The sequence below is a fragment of the Tenrec ecaudatus genome, chromosome 6 (genome assembly GCF_050624435.1).
Source record: "Tenrec ecaudatus isolate mTenEca1 chromosome 6, mTenEca1.hap1, whole genome shotgun sequence".
In the NCBI taxonomy this organism is placed as follows: domain Eukaryota; kingdom Metazoa; phylum Chordata; class Mammalia; order Afrosoricida; family Tenrecidae; genus Tenrec; species Tenrec ecaudatus.
In genome coordinates, this window is record NC_134535.1 from 136,992,124 (window position 1) to 137,002,950 (window position 10,827).

The 10,827-nt window shown below is 36.5% G+C and overlaps 1 pseudogene; it reads left to right on the forward strand.

The window, feature by feature from the left end:
• The first annotated feature begins 8,403 nt into the window (after positions 1-8,403).
• Positions 8,404-9,869, forward strand: LOC142451693 (ribosome biogenesis protein BRX1 homolog pseudogene; annotated as a pseudogene).
• Positions 9,870-10,827: the final 958 nt, after the last annotated feature.

Genomic DNA, 10,827 nt, shown 5'->3' on the forward strand with positions numbered 1-10,827 from the left:
TATTTTTATGAACTAGTAATAATGAATTGGAATAAAAAATATCAAAATTAGTTCATGTAAAATATCTAAAACAACAAAATAGGAAATAATAATTACGATAATAAACCATGTATAGAGTCTGTATTCTCAGAATTATATAATACTAATTCAATAAATCAATGAAGAGACATCTAATGTTTTAATATCAAAAGTTTCAACCAATAATCATGTCAATTCTCCAAAAATTGACCTATAGAATTAAAACAATACCAATCAAAATTCCAGAAGACTGTTTTCTGGATATGAGTAAGCTCATTATAATATATGTTTGGAAAGGGGAAGGATCCTGAAGAGTCAAAGCAAGTGTGACAAATGAGAATAAAGCAGGAGGAATTATTTCACTTAATTGTAAGACTTCCTACATAGCCAGTGTAATTAAGATGACATGTTGCAGACACAGAGAAAGATATCAAGATCAATAAAGAACCCAGAAACAGAATGCTATAAAAATGACTAATTGATTTTGACAGATGTTGGAAAATATTTAATAGTTAAATAATGGATTGAAATGAAAATGCATAAAAACAGTACTAGGATAATGGGCCATTGAATTAGAAGAAAATAGTAACATCAACAAAAAAGAAGAATCTTGCCCTAAACCTCATACACAGTGCAAAAAAACAACTCAAAATGGAGCGGAGAAGTAAATAGAAACTATAAAACTATGAAAATTTTAATAGGAAAAAAATAGGAGAAGTAGCTCATGACACAAGATGTTCCTAGAGATTACAGGTAAATAACAGGGGGGAAATGGTCCAGGCTTGAATCACGTGCATTGTTCATAGAAAAGGTGAATCACTAGGCTTAGTTCACGGGGTGAGCTACTCTTCTGACAGTAGCCACTGACGTCAGAAATGCCAGCGGCACTCCCCAATAGCAAAGACCCTGAACATACAGATGAAAGGGAACGAGGAGAGAGCATTTCTCCAAAGGAAACAGTCATTTTCCCCAGAGGTATTAAGAAGAAAAATCAATAGAAGCCTAGTGATACCTCTTCATATTTTTAAAAATGTTACATGGTGTTACAACCTATTTCAGAGATTAATAAACAGCGAAATCTTCTCCACTCCTAAATTCATATAATTTTGAGTCTCTACAATTCAACACTTTGATAACCTCTTTGCAATTTTACCATCCAGTAGCCAATTTACTTTGCTTTAATAAGACATATTACCAAAATACTGTACTTTCAAAGCCATAGATGCTCTCGCCCTCTCCCTCATTGCACCATGTTAAATAATGATATACATTTTCAATCTATCTATGGTGGATGTTAGAATATGGCAGCTGTATTTGTTTTGCACGATGTAAAGTGAATGATAACATCTCACAGGCTGATTTATTTCCTTCTTTTCTAGCCGCAATGCTCTTACGGTGCTATTCCAGCTTAAAAATATGGATATTGAAGCCCCAGCTGTTTCAACTCTGGAGACTAGTTCTTCCTAGGAACCAACACGTTACTTAAAATAGAAAGAAAAATACAAGACTACTTTGCAGGAGGGCTACCTAAACCTAATAAACACCCAAAAAGAAAGAAAAACACGTAAATTTGGTTTTTTTTAACATTGCAAGATTTCTTTTGGTAGGAACAAAATACGGGCATTCCCATGAAAATAACAAAATCGATTAAAGCAGGGATTCTTATTAGTGTTGTCCTTGTTATTCTCACAGACACAAAAAGACCTCATCCAAAGTTCAATTATATTTGTGGCATAACCAGTAGGTAAAGCAAATTATATATATCAAGCTAAATGTTTAGGATGTGAAGTAACAGACATTTCTTTTTAAAAATTGTTGTGTTTTATGGTTTTTTTTAACTTTAAAAGAATATAACAGATTTTATCTCCATTAAGAAAATAATGCATGCAGAGGTTGAAGCAGTGATTTATACTGTGACATAATCTGTTTTTGACACAAAAAGTACTTGTCAAAAATGAGAGACAAAAAAGCAATATGCTAAGTGTTTTCAGGGGAGCAAGGAATAACTGGATTTATCAGTCGATAATACCTCTGACATAAATAATTATTGAAAAGTGACAGCTACATGATGTGATTTAGGTGCTCCAACCTCCTGCAACTAACGAGACCAGAAATATCCATTTTGTGTTTCGGAGTCATTTTGCTGTAACGTAATTGAACTCGTAGTCATTGCAACAAGTGCTATAGTAATTGCATTAGTAATGGGCCAGTCATATCGTGAATAACTTCCTTCATTGAATACTTGTGTTCACTGTGTAGCTGGTGCTCTGACTCAAAATGGGGTTCAATTTGGCAGTAGAGAAGCATAGATTTAATCCTTAATCTTCCATCTGTCTCGTATGAATAATTTTATTTTTCTGAATACAAAAAAGGAAAAGAAAAACCATGAGGTTAAATAATGATATGGAGTGTTAACTGGTCACGATTGACAAAAAAAATGGTGGAAGATTAATTTTGGAAGATGTGATGTAGTTGAGAGTCTGCAGAAAGGCAGTGTACTTTCATAAAAACCAAAGATCAATGTCTGTTTCTTATGGCTCTAGGAAAAAACAATGTCTTCTCAAAATATTTTTCTCAGAAGACACAAACTGCTTTGAGACTTCAAAAACTCACATTTACACATTTTTAACTGTTTCACTCTGGTGCAAACTATGGATTTTCATACTCCAAGTTCATTTTTACATGATAGTGTGAACTAGGAATTCAAAGAGGTGGCTGGTGACTTCTTACTTTTATAAGACCACCCTGCCCACCCAACTACCAACAAAAAACCCCTAGTAGTTTGTTGAATTTATTATCCTAAAGATTTGATTTTATGCTAATATTCTGTCTTCATTTTAGTAAGGGATTTAAGGTACCTCTCTAATGCACTTAATGCTGCTATAGCATGAAGAACAAGTGTAGACAGATATCTGCTCATTGTTGTATAATCACGTGATTCGTTTTGCATGTTCAAAATTGGCTAGATGCTAACTAAACCCAATACCCTCTTGGAGCACAAACTCTAGTTCATTTTCCTTTCTCCCTCAGAGTTAGGAACGATGTGTCTGAGTTCTAGCCAATGTAATACAGAGAATTAAAGGATGCTACCGTCAGGGCCAAATCCCATTCTTTCTGTACCTTCCCTTATGACGGAACAATGTCTGATTGCTAGAGGAAGGAATAGCCAGGATACATGGAGGCCTAGCTGAATCCACAAATACGCTTGAGGAAGTCTGCTCATATGGCGTGCTGCGGAGCAACAAGCTCTTCTTGTATTAAACAAATGTAGAGTGAGAATGTCTCTAATTCACTAGCGTAAAGTCGTGTTAGCTAATACATGCCTCACTCTAAAGGCGAGTTAATGTACTTATTAAGTTTAGCTTGGTCCTCTGGTGATCTACCTGAGAAGAGCTTGCCCTTGTTTCTGCTCCTCGTGGGCGTGAACCTCTCTGCACACACATATGGAATAGACTGGGCCCTAGCTGAGAGTCTGGTGAGGAGCCTGGATTAGAACTGAAAGCAGAGCCATCAGCTGCGCCCGTCTGAAGTCATGTAAACCTGACTGAAACGGAAGATCTGTAAACAAGAAGAGAGCATCCTTGTGCTGAATCGTGACGTTTGGAGGTGGTTTGCCAAATGCAACAATGTAGCAATAGTGGGGTGATACAGAGAATCCTAATGTAGTGTGGTTAAGAGTACAGATTGTGAATGCAACCCGTTTTCTGTCCAATCTCTACCATTCACCGGTTACGTTTTATGGGAGCAAGTTATTTAAGCTATGCTTCAGTCATCTTAATCATAAAATGAGACAATAATAGAATTTATCTCAAAAATCGAATATGTCAAAGTTCCTACAACAGTAGCTAGCACACAGTTACTACGTTACTAGTGTGTTTGATAAATAAAATAAACCAATCAATGTGTTGAGAAAGCACTTCTATCAAGAACGTAACCACGTTATGAAGTTGTCTTATTCGAGCCCGAGAAATGTGTCCAAAGTGTGATTCTTGATTGTTGACAATAAGTGGCCTTGGAGAGAATGTTAAGCACAATTGCAATGTGCATAGGACTCCACAAGCAAGCTAAAATTAGTTTGGAAAATAACTAGAACTGTTATCCCTCTACCTGTAATTTTTGCTTCTTCTTCTTGAGTATAATTAAACCACATTTTTAGGTCTCCCTGGTAAAAAACATGGCCATTTCTACATTGGCTTCTTCGGCCGGTCGGTTCTTGGTGTGGGTTTGGCAAACGTGCTTCCCTGCTGGAGGAGAGCAACTCTAATTAATTTAGGGTTCTTAATGTAGGAGGGTGACTCTGGTAAGGTCAAGGCTAACAATTCTGTTTCAAATCAAATATAACCTCTGCACCAGGAAGGAAGTGTTTCATTCCTGTAATTTCTATTCTATCTTGAGAAAATCATTCAGTAAGCAACTTCAGATCTTAATTCTCCATTACTTACTGAAAAGTTTTGTTTGCCGCTTAGGAAGCAATGTCCAAAACACTTCTCAGAAAAGATGCTTACCCAAAAGAAACTTTAGAATTATGTATGTCCACCCTGCAGCCATGCAGGCAGGGGAAGTTCTCATGATTGAAGGCCAAATGTACCCAATGCAATGATCACTTTGTAAAAAGAAAAAAACAGCAACAAAAAAAAAACACTTTAGAAACTGTGTATAATCTTCCAATCAGATACACTATCACCCAATTTTGTAACTATTACTTAAATATCTACCAACTGTTGAATTTTTATTAAAACTCCATATATAAACACTGTGAATTGTCTCCCCCTTGTCTCAGTTAAGAATCCTCTGTAAATTGACGCCTCTCTCAATAAAAGCTCTTTTCTTTTCATTTCAATCAGACTCTCCCAGTTTTTTCTAAGACACTGTAGTCAAAGCCAGTATAATAAAATGTTTAAGGGTTATGTTTGTTCAATTATTCCTTCAGATGAGTCAAAATCCTGTTTTTTAATTCTGGATTTAAAAACCTAGGTTTTAACAACCTAGGACTTGGACCCTGGCCCAGACACTGGATTTCACTTTTCTCATCAATGACATAGAACCAATAATAGTGCTTAGGAACCCCGATGCTATCATGGTAAAGTAGTCTGATCTCTGCTGCTAACTGAAAGCTCGGTGGTTCAGCCCACCAGAGGCTCCGTAGAAGAAAAGACCAGCTGTTCTGTTCCCATAAAGGTTACAGCCCAGGAGGGTGGCACAGTTTTACTCTCACATGACTCTGTAAGTCAGAATCATCAGTACGCAATAGTATTTAGCTCCAAAAAGTTCTTTCCAGAACTGTTAGCTGCTGTATAGAAAATATTTTCATACAGTATGTAATTTACACTTGTAATTTACTATAAATCGAAACAGATTAATTATTATTAATTTGGGCAAACAATTTTATGATCTATAAGGTCAGTTTTAGCGTACTGTAGTTTGTAACTTCAAAGTATTATTTATGCAAATTCACCAAAAGGTAACCTTCTTTGTTTGATTTAGGCAAAGTGGATTTTTAAAAAAGAGAATGTAAAACCAACAAAAAACAAAACTGTAATATTTCTCTCCTGAAATACCACAAATTTCTTCAGCTTTTATGGTCATATTTTATTGGCATATCATTATAATATAAATCATAAAAAGGATTCTTTTCATTATGTCTATGTTATCTTCTATTTTATTCTTATGTAAATGTCTCTACCTTGTATTTGTTAACAATATTTATGTTATTAATCAAAAGAGCCCTCAAGTCACATTTATTTCAATAGCCAATTAATTTTAAAAGTACTGGGTGTGGATTATTTGAACCAGTAAGCCACAGTGTTTTGATCTTTTACATGAAAATAACTGTAATGCCCCAGCTTGACTGAGAAAAGATATAAAAAGAATGATTGCTATAAATCAGAAAACATTCATGACTTGCTGGAGGTGTAACAACTGTTGATTTAAAGTTTGCATCTTTGATAACATGATGCTGCTGGGAAGATAACATCTTTTTGACAAAGCGGTGAACATAAAAATTACAAGGATTTACTCAATATTTAGATATTTTCTCTGTATCACTTACAGGAATAAACTATTGTATGCACTTACACCAAAATTGAATTATACTATACCTCATCAAGAAATTTTACAATAAATTCAGTATTTCCTTGTTACAGAGGTATACTGCAGATGTGTCACATCACAAATACAAATAACTTAAATAACCCTCAGTTTAGAGAAATGGTCTACTATCGTTATGTACAAGTAGTTTCTACTATTGCAATACAAACACAGAATCTAGCACACACCTGGGGTATTATTCATTCTCTTCTATTATCAGCTGGAAGTCAGTGATTGAAAAATTAGGTGACAAAACAGAAAAGGTATTGCATTGACTGGGGAAGAAAACACATCTCAAAAGTTAAATTTTGAAAATGTATACAAGAGAATAACGTTACCAAGCAGTATGAAATAATAATAGTGTTTTTATGTATCTAAAAGTTGCTGCATTATGTACCTATCCTTCACTGTTGACTCACAAACTAGGAAATTTTATGCTGAAGTTTTGTGTTTCTCATATATCAGTGAAGTGCACACAGAACATCATCAAGGAAGAGCCATAGAATAAAATTCCAATCCTCTATTCAGAGTAAAACTAAGAGGTCAAAAGGGAAATAGAGAGCCCAGGAAAAGAAACTCAATGTTCTGACATTCTGAGAGAGAGATGAACAGTTATATAGAAAAGTGGGGTAAGAAGAAGGTGAGCGCGATGGCAGGATTAGGGATTATGTATAGGAAAACAGCAAATTGAACAGTGCAAGGTTAGCTAATCCACCCTCCAACCTAGAAAGTGATCCTCTGAAACATCTCCCTGGATAACCGTGCTGAGGCATGCTGCTCAAATACTCCTGCAAGACCACTCTGGCAAACACACATTTTGTTGCAAATAGCATCCTTGACTCCTCCATTGTTGGCTATTCAGGTTCTAAATGTTCCAGGAATGTCAGAAGGCTCCAAACAGCAGGCAGTACACTTCTGAAGGCAAAATAGAAAACAAAGTAGATAGTAGTCAAAAAGTAAATAGGTAGCTAAATAGTAATCAATGAAGCCTCGATTCAGACTCAGGTGAGTTATTTCAATCATGCCAATCACCCCAGTTTTGAGAAACTATCACACAGTAATATTGAGAATGACACAAGTAGTGATATAATATGTCTCTTCCCTTAAACGAAACTCATTTTGCTTCCTTTTTTCCTGTGAATTTCACTTAACTTATTAACAGTTTTGCTTTTTATTGAATATTTTAAAAATATTTTTTTCTCTTTACCCAAGACTTTCTTGCAATATCATTGTGCTACATACGCACTCCACTGCCCTACCCAATTGGAATATATTTTAATACTCAAATATATTTTTAATACTCAAATAAAATTATTTGAATTTTATTAAAATTAATACTCAATAATTAAAATTAATACTCAAATAAAATTATTTGAATCCCAAGCCAGGTGCTCAGGAAATTCCAAACCCCAGTTGCCTTACCTCCTAAGAACTAGATTGAGGTTGCCTACATTCCTTCTAGATAACGCTCACCCTGTAGTTTTATCCTGCGTTTCTGCCTTCATTCCTCAAGCTGTGTGTGCAAAAAAAAGTTATTGAAGGTTTCAAAAGAACAGAAAGCAGCTTTAAGTTGAACATCAGACATCATGGTTCATTAAGGGATGTTTTCAACAAATATTTAGTAGGCATCTACCGTGTGCCATCATTGTTCAAAACCATGGAGAAACGGTAGTAAACACAACAGATGAAACTCCCTGCTTTAATCAAGCTTGCAGTTTCATGAGGGAGACAGATAATAAGCAAAGTACACAAGCAAAATGTATAAATTATAGAATGATAGGTGTTATTAAAAGAGACTCTGTGGAAGAAAACAGATTTATATGAGACAGCGGGAAAGAAGATTGACTGAAGGTATTATTTTGGTAATAGAATCAAGAAAATAAGGGGGGAACCTAGATATATGCTGATAAAGTATGTCTTAGAAATAAGAAAAAAAAGACTTTGATATAGGTGTTCCCCCTTGAACTTGAGCTAGGCCTTCCCCTTGGAAGTTAGTGTTCTGGTAAGGAAGATGATAGGACTATGGTTCTTAATACCTCCTTCCCAGAATTTCTCTCAGGTAGCAGATGAGCAACTCAGAAATTATTTTTATTTCATTAGAAAATAATGGTGGTTCTCTTTATTATAACGGAATATTATAATATTCAAAATTCTGTCTTAGAGTCTAGCTCGGTATAACTGAAAATTATTACATACATACATACACATACACAAAACCAATCTTTGTTACAACACACAAATCCAATTCCAACCTCTGGTTATAAGATCATAGCCAATTAGAGTTGTGTTAGGGCTAGGATGAGGGTGAGGGTTAGGGTTAGGGTTAGGTTAGGGATTAAAACAAGATCATAACCATCTGCCCTCACTTTGACTCTCTAGTTGTACTCCAATTGTCCACCGCCCTTGAACTCTTTAATAGAAGTGGTGCCTCCTAACTCAGAACGATTCCAGCATCTTAATTGTGAACAATGTGTTTACATTGAACCAAATTCAAAACAAAAAAAGAGTGATAAAAATAAAAACACAGAAATAATTCATCTGATGGACTAATGGATCATGTAAACATTCTAAGACCAAAACACGTAGATGGTGCATGTTTGTTGACCACTATCAACTGCTCTGAGCAGCATCACAGTAGGATGTCATGAACATGACGAGTGGAAAATGTGGAACATAATTCAAAAGCATTAAAAAGATCATATTAGATGGCATGGAAACCTGGTCATCCAAGTCAAGACATGAAAATGGAACCAAAAAGATGTCCCATCACTGGCTAAGCAGCATGACACTGCAAAGGAGGCACAAGAGGAATACATAGACCATATCCCAGGCCCTGTCAGCAAGGGCAAGTGGAAGAATAAGGATCAAGTTCTCATCTATTCTTCCAGAGGAGTAAATTTCAGAACAAGATGCTTAATGCAAGATTTAAGAATGGTGATGCCTCGTTCAAAAGCAGATACTAAAATAGATCATAAAGATAAGTTATTCGTGATTAATGAGGCCTACTAAATGAAAAACTAATAAGTGCATCTATTTTGAGGCCAAGAAAAAGCAGCATCTTTATATGTGGCTTTCAAATTCACCTCACGGACCATCTGCTAAATTCCTTGTTCAGAATAATCATACCCTAGCTGAACTCAAGTTGACTGGAAGCTGTTTGCAGGTTTCTCGGCCCCTTTTGTGTCTTGACCCTGTATTGGATGAATCCCACAGGATACTTTGTTAAAAGACTGCTAAATTCAGATCTTCTGGATGCCCCACTGTCGCCCCAGCTGACCTCCTTGTCAGCCCTTTATGAATCATGTGTTTGCTTTCAGCATTGTGGATAATCGGTTATGGGTGCAGAATTTCCAGATTATAGAGGAAGATGCTGCTCTGGTAGAGATAGGGAACGTTTTGTCTTAAACTTTATCCAGATTTTCCAGGGAAGGCTCAGAGCACCAACTTCATAGGAAAACCCTATTCAGTCACCAAACACGCAGCCGTATCAAGAAATCCATCACAGCTGCAAAATACAAAGCACGACAGCAAGGGAGGAGGTGCAGAAACGGAGAAAGAAAGAGCCCACGACTGAGCTGCCCATGGTCCCCTGCAGATGTGCTCAACCCCCAGCCGAGGAAAAGTCCATCAAAATTGAGTGGGTGAAATCAGAGCCCCGGGTGGGATTGAAAACCAGGAAGAAAAAGATCTACAAAAGGCAACGAAAAATGCCACAGAAGATGAGCAGTGGGGGTGCGAAAGGAGTCCAGTTGTTTTGTATTTAATTTACATTCAGAGTGTTAATATTTCCATTATCCAGAGCTGTGTAACTCATGCAATTTTAAAGAAAAAAATGAAATACCAGAATCATTTTGTATGGATTTAATGGTGTCGGTATGTTTCTAAATAAAATGGTATCACAACTCAAAAACAAACAAACAGGTTAACCTCTTGGAAAGATCAGGTGGGATCCCCACGAAAGCTTCAGCTCTGAGTCTGAACAGGGGATATGGGATACATGATGAAATACTGAGGGGATTGGAGTGGATTATTTTAATCATAAGGTGTATGACTCATTGTATGTAAAACTATGACCATCTCTGTAAACCTTCACCTAATTCACAGTAATTTTTAATAAAAAAGTTAAAAATATTCTATTCAGAATATTCAAAAGTAACCCCAAAGCCTTACGTTCTTAGTGGTGACAACATTCCAATCATAATAAACTGGGTTCCTGGAGGTACTGTTTGCATTGTCTAGACATAAAAACAAAGCGAACAGAAAAGCATGGGTCTGGTTTGATGAGACCAAAAGAGTGAAGGGGAGAAGAGATCTCCCGGGCCACGTCTAACTCCCGTTGGGGGCTTTCCGAAGTGTTGTACAGCAGCAGCAGACTGTCATCAGCTGGAAGGTCCTCAAAAGGAATAGGGAGAGGTGTTTTTGGGTAAGGAAAAGATGGTACCCATCCCATGGTGTGCACCACCTCCACAACTTCTTCTAGGCCAGTAGGCTGAAATAGCCGCGTCATTTACATAAGAAGGAAAAGAAGGAAGTGAATAAATGCTGAAAAGAGTCACAACTCTCTGGAATATCAAAGACTCAGATTAGTGCTAGGGGACATCACATTGGTTCCAGCGCATGGAAACATTATGGACAGAAGACGGAAACACTGCCAGGGTCAGGCTGCATTCACAATCACTTCTATGAGTCATCCCAGTGATGCAGCCTCGGTGTGGTGCCAAT